Source organism: Macrobrachium nipponense, chromosome 14 (assembly GCF_015104395.2).
Source record: "Macrobrachium nipponense isolate FS-2020 chromosome 14, ASM1510439v2, whole genome shotgun sequence".
Lineage (NCBI taxonomy): Eukaryota > Metazoa > Arthropoda > Malacostraca > Decapoda > Palaemonidae > Macrobrachium > Macrobrachium nipponense.
In genome coordinates, this window is record NC_087207.1 from 36,779,487 (window position 1) to 36,793,324 (window position 13,838).

Genomic DNA, 13,838 nt, shown 5'->3' on the forward strand with positions numbered 1-13,838 from the left:
GAGATGCCGGTGAGCTATTTGACAGAGCCCCATCCTATCCCTTTCACTAGGGATAGGAGCAGAATATCCACCCACTTCCTTTCTACAAGGGGGGGAAGTGGATGCCTACAAGAGTCAAAACCATGACTTTATCTTTGCTCCTGTACAGGAACAAGTTCTTACATTGCTGGTACGAAGAGATACGCTTGCCTCTCTCTTAGTACTCGGTCCAGAGGTCTGACCATTGATCCTGCGGTGCACACCCCGATCAATCGGACAGAGGCTTGGATCCCTCCCTCGCTCTTACGACCAGGGAGGCTTCCAAGGTTGGGCGAACACCAGTCGTGTTCACAAAAGACTCCAGATTCCACCCACCAAGAAGTGAGTCTTCCTATTGTAGGACCGAAGGTTTGTATGTCGTGTCGGAACAAATGACAATTTGTCCAAAATTGCATTTTTCCTAACTATACAAACCTGAGGTCCTTTTACACATAGCCCCACCTCATGCCACCCCTCACTCTGCAGTTTTTGCTTGGGCCAAAAGCAAAAGTGATTTGTGTTTACCTCCAGTCGCGCGCGCGCCTGTCGGACAAGCAGTTAACTACCGAACCCCTTGTTCGAAAGCTTACGACCTAGCCAGCTGCCGCTAGTACCTTCCTATTGTAAAAGGACCTCAGGTTTGTATAGTTAGGAAAAATGCAATTTTGGACAAATTGTCATTTTAGAGGAAAAACTGTTTCAAATGATGATATAGAAAGAAAAATCAATAATAACACTATGTGATTATGAAGCCCATGTAAAGTTATGGCTTTTTACATTTGTTTTTAAATGTATCGAGTGAAACTGGATTAAAATTGGTTGATAGAATTTATTAATTGATGCTCTTGTCAACAGGAGGGGGAAGTTCCAAGTGTGTCTGATGAAGAATGTCATTAAAATGCAGTGGAGGATAGTCCTTTTGACACTGACTTTTACCTCAGCATTTGGAGACGATGTTAAACCTGGACAAGATAAAACTGCCCAGGCAAATGGACTACTACAGGAAAAGAAAGTTAATGGAACTAATGGCAGTGTCATGAAGGTATTTTTCAAACTTTAGTATTTGTTTTAATACTGTAATTTTCACAGGTTGCAGATTCCACTGAAGCACCTACATAGTGATGGATGTTATAATAGAGGAAGTAAGGGAGACAGTACCATGGAACATATTGTATGCGGATGATATTGTTCTGTGTGCAGAGAGCAGGGAAGATCTGGAAGTGAAATTGGAAAGATGGAGACAAGTACTGGAGGACAGAGGAATGAGAATAAGCAGATCCAAGACAGAATATATGTGTACCACCACTGAGGGGGATGATAGAGAAAGTATTCAGCTTGGTGGAGAGGAAAATAAGGAGAGTTGATAAGTTTAAGTATTTGGGATCTTTTGTAACGCTGGAGGAAGTATGAAAGAAGAAGTAAAACATCGGGTACAGGCAGGCTGGAACAACTGGAGAGCGGCCTCGGGAGTTCTTTGTGACAAAGAGTGCCGCTTAGGTTAAAAGGAAAATTAGACCACAAGACGGTGGTAAGAACAGCAATGCTGTATGGTACGGAAACAGCAAGCATGGAGAAAAGCCAGCGCAGAAGAAGATGGATGTGGCAGAAATTGAGAATGCTTAGGTGGATGTCTGGGGTAACAAGAGTGGATAGGATCAGAAATGACTACATAAAGGGGGTCAACTAAGGTGGTGGGAAGTATCAAAGAAAGTGCAGGAGGGAGGCTGAGATGGTATGGACACCTGTTGAGGAGAGATGAGGACCACGCTGGGAGACATACTATGGGGGTGGAGGTGCAAGGAAGAAGAAAAAGAGGGAGACCAAGAAAAGAGATGGAAAGGACGGTGTGAGAGGAGACTTACATGAGAAGGGAATTGATGAGGCAGAAGCACAAGATAGAAATAGATGGAAAAAACGGCTCATCCGAAACGGCGACCCCATATAAAAAATGGGAACAAGCTGGGAAGAAGAAGAAGAAGCAGATTCCACTGAAGCATATTGTAGAAAATTTAATATACATACTAAGCATTATAGAGGTGAGGTCCCTTTGACAGCCAATTTTTTAAGTGGAAAATACAGTGTTTAAATGGTCATATATGTATACTCATGTAGATTAAATATGTTCAATAGATTTGTGAAACAGTAGAGATAAGATGTCATTGTTAATGAGAAATGCAGATGATGATACTGATTAGTACAGTGATAATGGTGTTTCATATTTGTCAATTTGGTCATATAAAAAAAACAAGGCACGATAGTCTTTTTATGTTGATATTTTTTGTTGTAAACACATTTCATGCTGTTCATTTTGCTTTGATTGGATCAGATCTCAGTTTTTGAGGATGGGTGTATGGGTCATCATTGAACATAGGTTTGAAGTTACTTGAAGGTTTTGTTTTATTTCTCCCAAGACAGAAGAATCTCTTACAGCACTGGAAATAGCAAAGTGCTGGAAATAATGAGTTGCAATACATTATTGATTAACTAATTCCAAACAGATTGATCTATTTAAAGAATATTAATAGTACAAGGCAAGCATAATCCAACAAGAACAGACTATATAATTAATGTGAACTTAATTTGTCTCCTTGACTGTATTTCGTTAAGGCAACTGAGATGAAAAGAAGTCTTTGCTCTTGAGGAAAGTAATGCTATTCAGTATCATTTTATTTCAGAATGTCATTAGTGATGGCAAGTCTCCAGTTATATTTACGTCTATCTCAACGACGACAACTACAACAGAAGCTCCTCACCTGAAACTGCATGTTGGAAATGCAACTATTGAAAATGTATGCAACATCTCCTCTGATGAATATACCAAGTTAACAGTGTTTTACCCTCAACATTGTACAAATGAGGGGGAAGCTGAAGGACAAGATGAACCGGGGTAAGTTAAAAATGTGTTAATCGCTAGGTAGTATCCCCAGTTTATATATTTTATGAGAAGTTTGTATCATTAATCTTGAAAAATTTTCAGTGCTGTAGCATTTTCAGTGTATGTTTTTTGGTAGTCATGTTTTAAGCTGCATACTTGAATGGAGGTCCATTTGGCTTCACCATTTTGGCAATAGACAGTTTGGGCGCTCATTATTCTGTAGTTCAAACACTTTGTAAACATATTTCCACATTTCTGGTAAGCAAAAAAAGTGATTGAATGTCACTCATTGCCTCAGCTCAGTGGTCTCCCAACATAATTGTCTTTTACCTAATTCACTAATGGCTGCAGTTCATCAGGTAAGTGTTCCGATAAAGCATCGATGTAGACATCCATGTGGGAAACTGGTACAAAAGATAAAGCAATGATTATTTTAGCTTCTAAGGCAAAGTTGGGATCATTATTATACGAATGTTGCAGCCTAAGGTGTCTCAGATGCTTATGAATATTAAGTGCAAAATGAAAGAAACAGCTTTCTAGCTCCACTCCAGGGGAACATTCTTCCATTGCAGAAAAAACTGCTCATGCGTAATCACAATAAATGCCTTTTGGCTTCAAGTCTGCAGACAAATCAGTTATCATCTGAACTATTCTAACGTTTATTGGTCGATGCTTATTAGGTAATAAAGCATACAATATAGGAATAATTCCTCCATGCCCTCTTGCCATAATAACGTAAACCTGAGAAAATAACAGAGGAGACAGCTTAAATGTTCCATCCACTTATGTTCCACAGATCAGATTCATGTAGAATATTTCCCCAGGTCTTTCTACCAAAAAATTAAAATTCTCTCGTTTTTTGACCACTAGTATCACCAATTTAAAAGTCTTCAGGTTGACTACCATTCGTCACATAAATTTTGTACTTGTCTTTAATTAATAACTCTCTGGAACTAACAGGATTTGGAGGAGCAGAATGTTTTCTGCCATTTCTGGTATGGGCTGTACAAAAATTTCAGTTTTCCAAGATGAAGAGACAGTGATTACAAAATGAGATTAATCTACGGATGGTAGTTAAAGCTTTTCGACTTTTTGTTTTTGTATTTCAGTTTTCCAGTATAAAGAGGTAACAGGTTGATTTATCATAACAAGTTGTTAAATCAGAAAATTATTACAAAATGAGATTCTTAATCTACGGATGGTTGGTAAAGCTTTGACTGTCAACTTTCAAATTCTAGTGTTATTCTGAATTGGCACCAAAAGAGATCACATCACCAAAAAAATGTGCACCAAAACATCTACATATCCCTAAAACTGTCTATTGCCAAAAGGGTGGAGCCAAATACCCAGCGTTAGCATAATGAAGGTAGATGGACCAGTGTGTGTCCATGGAAAATGATGTTACACTTATTCCTCAATACTTTACACTATTACAAACTGTTTATAAACTGAAATTGCTCATTTTCATTGTTAATGACATGTTAATGCATCTTATCACTTAACATAGGAAACCTTTCTATTGGACCATGTGAGCCTCATGTGCAAGGTAGCTTCATTATTTATAGTGGACTGTCAGTAACCACAACTAGAGTATGTAGTTAAAGAACATTGGGTTTTGCTAACATTGTGTTAATAGTTATCTTGGTATATGAAGTGTCTCTGTGTTAATGGCTACATTGATATTGGGTCTCATGATGCAACTCTTTATGAACCATAGTATGGAAAGACTTAAATATTACTTTATTCTCTGAAGTATAACATAGTGAGACAGGACTATGTATATTCTCATTTTTATTTACTACACCAAGTGTCAGTTAAAGATTAGATCTTTTTCGAACCATCTAGTTTTTATAGAAGCCTTCTTTTCAGTTAGTAAGTAACAGAGTTATATCTATTCTTCTTGAATAATTATTGTAATTAACAAGGTTGCATCTACTTTCCCAAGTAATTATTGTGTTTAACAGAACTGCATCAGTTCTTGTTAGTCAAGATCTAGTAGAAATTTTCTTTTTTGGTCTGAAAAAATATATCCAGGTTTTTAAGATTTTATTTTTGGAATTTGAAAAATATGTACTAGTTGCATGTTGCAGTGGTTGGTGATTTTCAAAAGTATACTTATGCACTTCAGGGGTGTTGTTGATGTGGAGTCGTCCAATGAAACAACTGTGTGCCATACAAGTGCAGATTTACCTGCTGTAGGAGCGGCAGAGCAAGAACACTTGTCACTTCTCGCCCTCCATTTCTTATTTTATGTGTTTTAGGTAAAGTATTACTCAGATTTTCTTTGTATTTATATGTGCTATATGTATAATTCTATTTTATTTAACTAGAGATATTGGTTCTATGTTTCAGGCAAAAGCAAAAGAGAAATTGTTTTCTACAAGAGTACAAATTGTTTCTTTTTTGTATGAGTATTCCCAGTCAGAGCTGAAAACTGTTGAAGCTTGTTAATATTGTGGTTGACTAGTGAGGATTAAGTATTATTTTGGTGACCACACAGCTTGTGTTTAGACTAGCATTCTGAGGGCTGAGTTCACTTTTTTTTTCTTGTTCTCGTTCATTACTGAGTTTGTGGAAAAGACTCAGAACCTGTAAATTAAATTCTAATAAGGGATTTGAGCTTCTCCAGATTAGATGCTTTCGTGCATGCAGCAAGAACTGTCTTTCTTTCTGACTGTGATACTATCAGGTGGCCGTGCAGGTTGTCCAGTGAAGAGAACAATTGTCTGATCCAGGCAAGAGCTTTTGGAGTTCCCCAGTCCCTTGTGTTTTGGAGAAATTTAATAATGCAAAGTGTAGTGAGGGTGGGGTGGGGTCTGGCATCAACAGACCTCCTTTACCTCATTCTACCTGAGAGAATTTGCCCACAATCTTTGGATGCCATCTTCTTAGAAATTTCTTTTATTCCTTTCACTCTCTTTAGAGGCAGCAGGGACACGCCGGGGCATGTAGTGAAATAGCAATGCAACTGGACAGTTACACTATAGTGTACTGTATCTTAAGAGCTTCAGCTCAAAAGGTGGAACTTCCTCCTCTCCACTTTTTAACAAGAAGTTTTAGAACTGTTATCAGATGGTCAGCTGGACCCTTTATTTTTGAGTTATGCTCATTAGTAGATGATATAGCTGGTTACTGACCTGTACCTCCCATCTAATATTGGAAAAAGAATATTAGTTTAGACTTCAAGCAGATATAGAGGTTGTCACTTCCATATCTTTCTTTTTATGTATCCTCAACAATTGCCATTCATAGAATATTCGTGAAGTGGACTTCAGGCAGAAGTTGGCAGTTGGATTTGGACATTTCTTTCCTTCTCTATCTGGGTAGCCTAATTACAGTAATATGATCCAGTAGTTGTTAATGGGCAGATTATTAGTAACTACCTTGAACCTTGAATGCTCTTCTAGTACTTCATAAACCTTTGGAAGTCATCCAGCCTGGTTGTTGACCACTCCACAGAGATGGCTCTTGGTTTGTGTCACTTAATACCAGTGCAGGTAATGAAGATCAAGAATAACTATTCAGGCACACATCTAATGGGGATATATGAAACTATTCATTATGGATTACAGATAACTTTTACCAGCTTGGTAATAGTCTCGTTTGATTTGTTGCATAGCTAAAGCCTGATGAAGAACTCTGTCAGCTATTTTTTCTTTCATAATTGTTTATAGCATTGTAATATGTATGATTTCAAGTTTTGTGTATATAGGTCTCTTCTTAATGATTGCTTCTAAACGTTTCAGTGGGTACATACAGTATATTGCTGTTTCTCAGACAATTCAGGAGTAAGTGTTTGACGAACCAGAAGGGGACTTATTTTACTAGTGTAGGTTGCACCTATTGCTAACCATCATTACACTTGCTTAAGCAGCTGTCCAGCTCTCATATTTTGTCCTTTGGCTTTTGCTAGGATATAAATAAAAACAGACATGTTCAGATAATTCCTTACTTTTTAACAGAGTTACTTTTTCAGGTGACCAGGAACTGTGATAATACAGTGAATGTACTATAAGAGCTAAAACAGTTACATTGTATTACCACACTTCACTGTATTATTAATTGTATATTGCATTGTATTTTTTTTAGATGCTTATCCATCATCATGGTACTGTGTGTCTTTTGAATTTTATATGATTTATGCAGTATTTATAACATGGTTTCAAATTATTTACAGATTTCCTTGAAACTTTTGATCACAATTGCTAAAAAGCTCAAACTAATTACTTTTTAAGTTTGGAAGTTTGTCTCGGTAGAATTCAGGTTTTCAGTGTTAGAGATACAAATCACTACACATATTAAGGTCATATTGTAATAGTAGTTTGAATTGATCTCTTTTTTTTTTTTTTTTTTTTTTTTTTTTTTTCAGCATTATGTGTGATCCTGATCTTCTTTCTTCTGAAAACAAAGTTGAATTATCTGCCAGAAAGTGTTGCTTGTGTTATTGTGGGTAGGTGAACTTTTGATTGTGTATTTATGTAATTTCTTGGTATGCAGTCACATTTCAGGATCATTATTGTCACAATACTATTGAATTCATTACCTTTTGCAATTAAATTTAGACATTTTTTCTGAATATTTTGCATTCAGCACTTTCAAAACTTGTTTTACCAGGGTAATATAATGTTGTACTTCAGCCTACTGTTTTCAGGTTTGATACTCAGTATTTTGTATTTCCAATCGGTAATTATTTTGTTTAATACTTTGATTAAATTTTATCTTAGGTGGTGTGATTGGCTTGGTGCTGAAAATCATGTATAGTCGGCACATTGCAAACTGGCAGGTAACTTTGTGTGCATACTGTATTTCTTATTTTTGAGTGTTGATAAGTAATAGTACTTAGCTAGTAGCCTGGTCATCAGTATTAAATGCTTTAAATGTTATCGCTTTGTTGTTGGTTGTAGGAAAAAGCATATGATTTTTGTTTGAATTTTATACTGGATTTTGCCATGATTATTTTAAGTTCAGTTAAAAATAATTTATGGAAATAGATATACGATAATTATTGGTTTTGTTATTACACCTGGTTTGCATGGCTTTCTCAGTTTTGTAAATCCTCAGAATTGATGATTTTGACTGAATTACAGCATTACTGTTCAAAGTAATGCAAGTAAGATTTTATACCCTTGCTTAGTACTGTATATATGTATTTAGAATCATGTAAGTTTAATGCTTGTAGGGGTTAATTGACTACTATATTCGTCTCTTATAAAAAGCTGTTGTTTCATTGTGAGTTGGTTATCTTTGCTGTGACAGTTTCCATAAATCATTTTGTCATGTGCATCTTGTTTTGTATCTGCAAGTGTTTTATAGAAAATGTTTTTGGATTACATACATATTTGAGAGTGACAGTGTATAAAGACATTTTTGAAACTGTCAAAATTGAGGATTTTTATTGCAAAGGGTTGTCTAAGGCAACAGTTTGTTTGCTGCAACACACAATTAGTATTTTGAAACTGACTTTATTCTACTTCATTTTTTTACAGAAAGAAGAGGCATTTTCTCCACTGTTTTTTTCCTTGGTTATCTTACCTCCAATTATTTTGAATCGGGCTACAATCTCCATAAGGTATGGATTTTTGTTGCTTTTTGGACATACAGTAAATAAAAAAATAAAATATTGTACTGTAACCTGAAACGTAATTATTCAGTGTCAATCTTTCATTTGCCTTTAATTTAGCAAAAAGTTCAATATGTTTTATTGTATGCACTATTTCACTTTTACCTTGTGTTATTTTTTCTTTTTATTTCCACATTTGTTGCAAAATTGTTACACATAAGAGCAAAGAATGGTCTCGAACTCATCTATTGCTATTGTTCAATCATCATTTATGAAAAATGAACAAGGTGGTTTACTTGATGGTAACAGATTTTAAATCTTCATTAATAAAAAATGAGTGGAATTGTGCATGTACAACAGGTTCTCAATTTTTATTTATTGGTAAAATATAAAAATGATTTAGATGGTGATGGATTTTCATTCTTCATTTTTGAAAATTAGCAAAACTGTTTAGAGAGGGACAGATTTGCAACTTTCATTAATGCTCACCAAAAAATAAATCATCCAAATGTGCTCACCCTTTCTTTAGATATTTTGTATTTGCATATACAGACAAAAAAATTGTAAATTTTTCCAACTGTTTTGGGGGAGCTTGTAATAAGATAAAATGTACTAAAAAAATGCACAGAAAGATTGGTAGTTATAGTGAGTCACTGCAAAGTTGATATGGTACTTTCAAAATCTGTCAAGGTCAGAGTAATATTGTAAGTAAATTAAATTTTTTTTTTCTTTCTGTTCTCTCTGCACTTGAGCACTTCATGATAGCTAAACCAATACAAAACCAATTATTACAAGTAGACAAGAAACAGGTTAATATTGTAACTTATTTAGATGATGGAGAGAAAATGTGTTTATTTACCTATTATAATTTTTTCCAGGGAAACTTTTTCCAGAACATTGGTTCGATAGTTGTGTTTGCTATTTTGGGTACTGTGATATCAGCCCTGGTTGTTGGAGGAGGAGTCTACCTTTTGGGCCAGGTAAGTAAATCATTGATGCAAAATTTCAGTTACCTCTCAATAGCTTCAGCAAATGATATTTAAAAATACATGTAGGAAAATAACATTGATCTATCTGGTCTTATTTCCTGCCAATGACATCTCCAGTTGTTGAAAGAAATACACATCTTTTCTGTGTAGTATTTATAAGATCATACTGTAATTCGGAAAAATTTTAAATTAAGATTTTGATAAAATAGTTAACATGATTGTGTGATACTAAGGCTGTTATGGACTAATGTATTGTGCTAACTTAATGGTAATTGTCATCATTTTGAATTGCCTCCAGCACCATGCCTGTAAATAGCTTTATAAAATTCAGCCTTTCCTGTACTTTCATTTCCACAAATCTCCTCCCATCTCATAGTTCTCATCCCAGTAGTTATGGAGCTTCCAACTCTTATGGTTTTCAGAGGAGCCCAGCTGACACTATTAACATAATGTTCTTCCGTGGGGGGTACAAAGGACATGTCTGAGCCATCTCTGCCTTTTGTCGTTATCTTATATATATAAGAATCTTTTTAGAATTTCCTTAGGTGTAAATTTTGCTTTTATGCCATCGGACTCGTAATACTATTCCTTTTTAAGCTTTTTTTTTCTAAAACTTTCAAGATCTGTGAGATATATTTACATTGCCATACTGTGGCTCTAACCCTATACATAAATCTTGTCCTTATTACAGTAGATCATAGCAAACTGATTTATAAACTTACTTTTGTGTTCAGTTTCAGTCTGTTTTGACTTCCAATTCATGTTTCATGTGCCCAGTGTTTGATTTGATATTTTTAACCTTGCAGTGAGGGCTGTCTCAAGAGACCTTTTTTTTTGGATATTTTTAGATATTTTAAAGACTTGGCTAGCGTTATTTAATCCTTTTGTGTGTATTATTGTCTCCGTTATTTCTTGTTTTTGTAGATTATCTTTTATAGGAATATAATTCTCAAAAATGTTCTTGATCCTTACAACTCTTGGCTTTTCTACAACCAACTTTATTCTCAGTATTTTCTAAAACTAAATTTTTTTATCTTGGTATTGTTTTCTCCAGCCTGTTGGGTGTGTACTCTTCACCTTTCTTTGGTATCTTTGCCAAGAAACTCCCCGTCATCAAGATATGTTTCCTTCACAATAGTCTATTAATTAAATATACTAGGTGCCATTTCATTTTCAGAGAAAGTCCTAATTTCAGTGATTCCATCATAGCCCTGTGTTGTTCATCTGTCAAGTTTCCTTATTACTGATTCCACTGTGAATTCATTTATTAGTACAGTCTGTCTTTGTCTGCTTCCTATAAATCATTTTAAAAATCTCCCTCATGTCATATTTATGATCTCGCAAAAATACTGCAATGTCTTTCTTCATCTTTTAATGTTCTTGGCCCATTCCTCCTTTTGATGGGGTAGTTTTGCCTCTTTTTTCCTTTTCTTTTAACCCAAGGATAAATCATAAGAGGAATTTCCCATATATTTATAGTTGGAGTGACAAAAGGGTGTAAATCAGAGTATACTTTGTGAACTATATTTTTTCAGGCTGATGTTGTATATCGACTGAGCTTTGTGGAGAGCTTTGCATTTGGGTCTTTGATTTCAGCAGTAGATCCAGTTGCAACTTTAGCTATTTTTCATGCCCTCAATGTGGATCAGGTTCTTTATATGCTTGTCTTTGGAGAGAGCATACTCAATGATGCAGTTTCTATTGTTCTTACAAGGTAATGCTCATGAAGGTTTTGTATGTTTTTAAAGAACTTTTCCTTACTTTTTTAGAGTGCATTATATTATAAGTTAGATATTTAAATTGAATAGAAGTGAATTATGTAAAAGTCTTTGATAATTCTTGTTATTTTAATGATAAAAAACATTAACCCTAAGTAATGAAATCCATAGATGCATTGACTTTACCATATATACACTACATTTTAGTGGCAGCTGAGTATGTCACTGAATTTGTAGTGTCAATTTACTGTAATGGTGTGAAGGTGGTTTTTATCTTTGCTGTATTTCTAGGTTGTGTGTTTTATGTATTATTAATGTCTGCATATTTAAACTGAGACCACACGATAAGTGTCTAAGGGCTGTACAAGTTACTGACTGAAGAACTTTTCATTGTTTTATGGTTAGTCTGAAAATTACCTTTTCGGGTATGACTGCATTGTAACTGGATTGCAGGGGAGGATTAATGATAGTATTATGGTATTGCTACAGGATTCTGATGCTTGTGGTACATAGTAATAATCTATCTGCCCCAGGAAATTCAGCATATTTAGGTATATGTTTGATATGTATAATGCTGTGGTTATTTTTTTTTAACCATACTATTCTACAAAAATTCATTCTAATAATTGTTTTTCCAGCACTGTATTGGAAATGGCTTCACCAGCAATGGCATCTATGGGGTCTGGAGAAGCTCTTTTGTACACAGTGTGGCATTTTTGTGTCATGTTCTTTGCCTCGGCTGGTATTGGTGTGGCTTTTGCACTTCTGAGCGCTCTGACCCTAAAATATGTCCCAGTACGAGAGTATACATCATTGGAATTGTGCATCATCATTATATTCATTTATGCACCTTACACCTTGGCTGAAGGCATACTTCTGTCTGGTAAGTTCACTTGGCCCTAATGTAATGTGTTTTATGAAAAAGCAGTAGAATTTTTCCATTATTTTTCAGCATTTTTTGTAGTATTTCCTATAGTTTTGACAGTACAAACATACTTAGATTTTTGGGTTTATTTGTCATTACAACAGTGATCATGTTATTGAAGGTTGTTAACATGGCTGACTCATTTTTTTAAAGGCTTGCCTGGCCAAATGTATTACACCGTATTATTACCTCTTATTTTCCCTTTACTTCTTTTTATGGTTTCAGGTATCATGGCTATTCTCTTCAATGGTATTGTCATGTCACACTACACACATTTTAACATGTCTCCTGTGATGCAGATAACTATGCAGCATCTGATGCGTACTCTTGCTCTCATTGCTGAGTGTACAGTCTTCATTTACTTAGGGTTGGCTCTCTTCAGTTTCAAGCACCAGGTTAGACACATTTTTTTTTTATTATTTAGTTTTAAATCTATTATTGCTTTTGAGTGATGACTGTTGTACTAGTTAATACTGTTTTTGTAGGCAATTGGAGAAGGTGAAATGGAGTGATTGAATTAGAGAGGAAAAAAGTTTGACAACACTATTCATTGTATATATTCAAATGTATTACCATTCTCCCCCAGTTTTACGCATTTCATATTTCCGCAGTCCATTTGTTATGGAGTTTTGTGGAACGCATTATTCACTTTTCCAAGGGGAACTTTCATTAAAACATTTTGTGGATTTTGTTCTATTGACCATATCTCTAAAATTATTACTAATTTGCTTTTCCTTTGTAGAACAACACTATTTATTCATTAATTACTGTATTTTTTTATATTGTGTATGTGACTAAATAATACTGATTTTTATGATAAAAATGATTTACAGCATACCGTACTTATGATTTAGCTATGCATCTATTAAGCTTATTTCAGGTTGAGCCTCATACTGAACATGACAGGTCTCTCTCTCTCTCTCTCTCTCTCTCTCTCTCTCTCTCCTCTCTCTCTCTCTCTCCTCTCTCTCTCTCTCTCTCTCTCTCTCTCTCAGAGTAATGTAAGGTGTATTTTGAAACGATATTGCTGTAAAGATTTTTTGTGGTAAACAAACAAACGTATTGTACAATATTTAAATATTTCACTAATTATTTAAATATTATACAACATGCTGTTCATAAAAGATCTTTACAGCAATATCATTTCAAATACACCTTACATTACCCTTAAAGAGAGAGAGAGAGAGAGAGAGAGAGAGAGAGAGAGAGAGAGAGAGAGAGTCATACACCTATTATTCTCAGTCCGGGGTCCAACCTGGAGTGAGCTTAATAGATACATAACTACATTATAAGTATGTTGTGAATAATATTTATCATAAAAATCAGTATTTAGTCATTTACACAATATGAAAAAATGCAATAATTATGAATAAACAGTGTTTTTTGTTATATAAAAACAAATTAGAGCATTTTAAAATTTTAAAAAGGGAATAATACTTCAGTACCATGAAAGAAAACAGCTTATGTGTACAGTATAGGGGTAACTTGATTTGTTGTCAAACTTTCTGTAAGAGAGATTTCTAATGCAAGTTGTATTTAAATTTAAGATTTATTTAATTGTGTTAAACTTTTTATGGATATTTTACTGTTTACATTGATATTTTAAAATGAGTAAATTGTTGTTATAAGCATTTTAGGGGGCGTACATATATACTTCAGAGTAGCAGTTGTAAAAGGGTACTACTAATTCAAGATGTCTCAGGATGTTTTGGGATGATAGTTTTGGGGTGATATTTAGTTTGAAATGATATTA

General features: G+C 34.7%; 1 protein-coding gene and 1 pseudogene across 4 annotated transcripts in view; both read left to right on the plus strand.

Moving 5' to 3' along the window:
• LOC135226470 (large ribosomal subunit protein uL10m-like) overlaps window positions 1–13,838 on the plus strand; it is a 97,289-nt gene that overhangs the window by 28,548 nt on the left and 54,903 nt on the right. The window lies entirely within an intron of this gene.
• The window catches only part of LOC135226466 (sodium/hydrogen exchanger 8-like), a 31,764-nt pseudogene continuing 18,808 nt past the window's right edge, over window positions 883–13,838 (plus strand).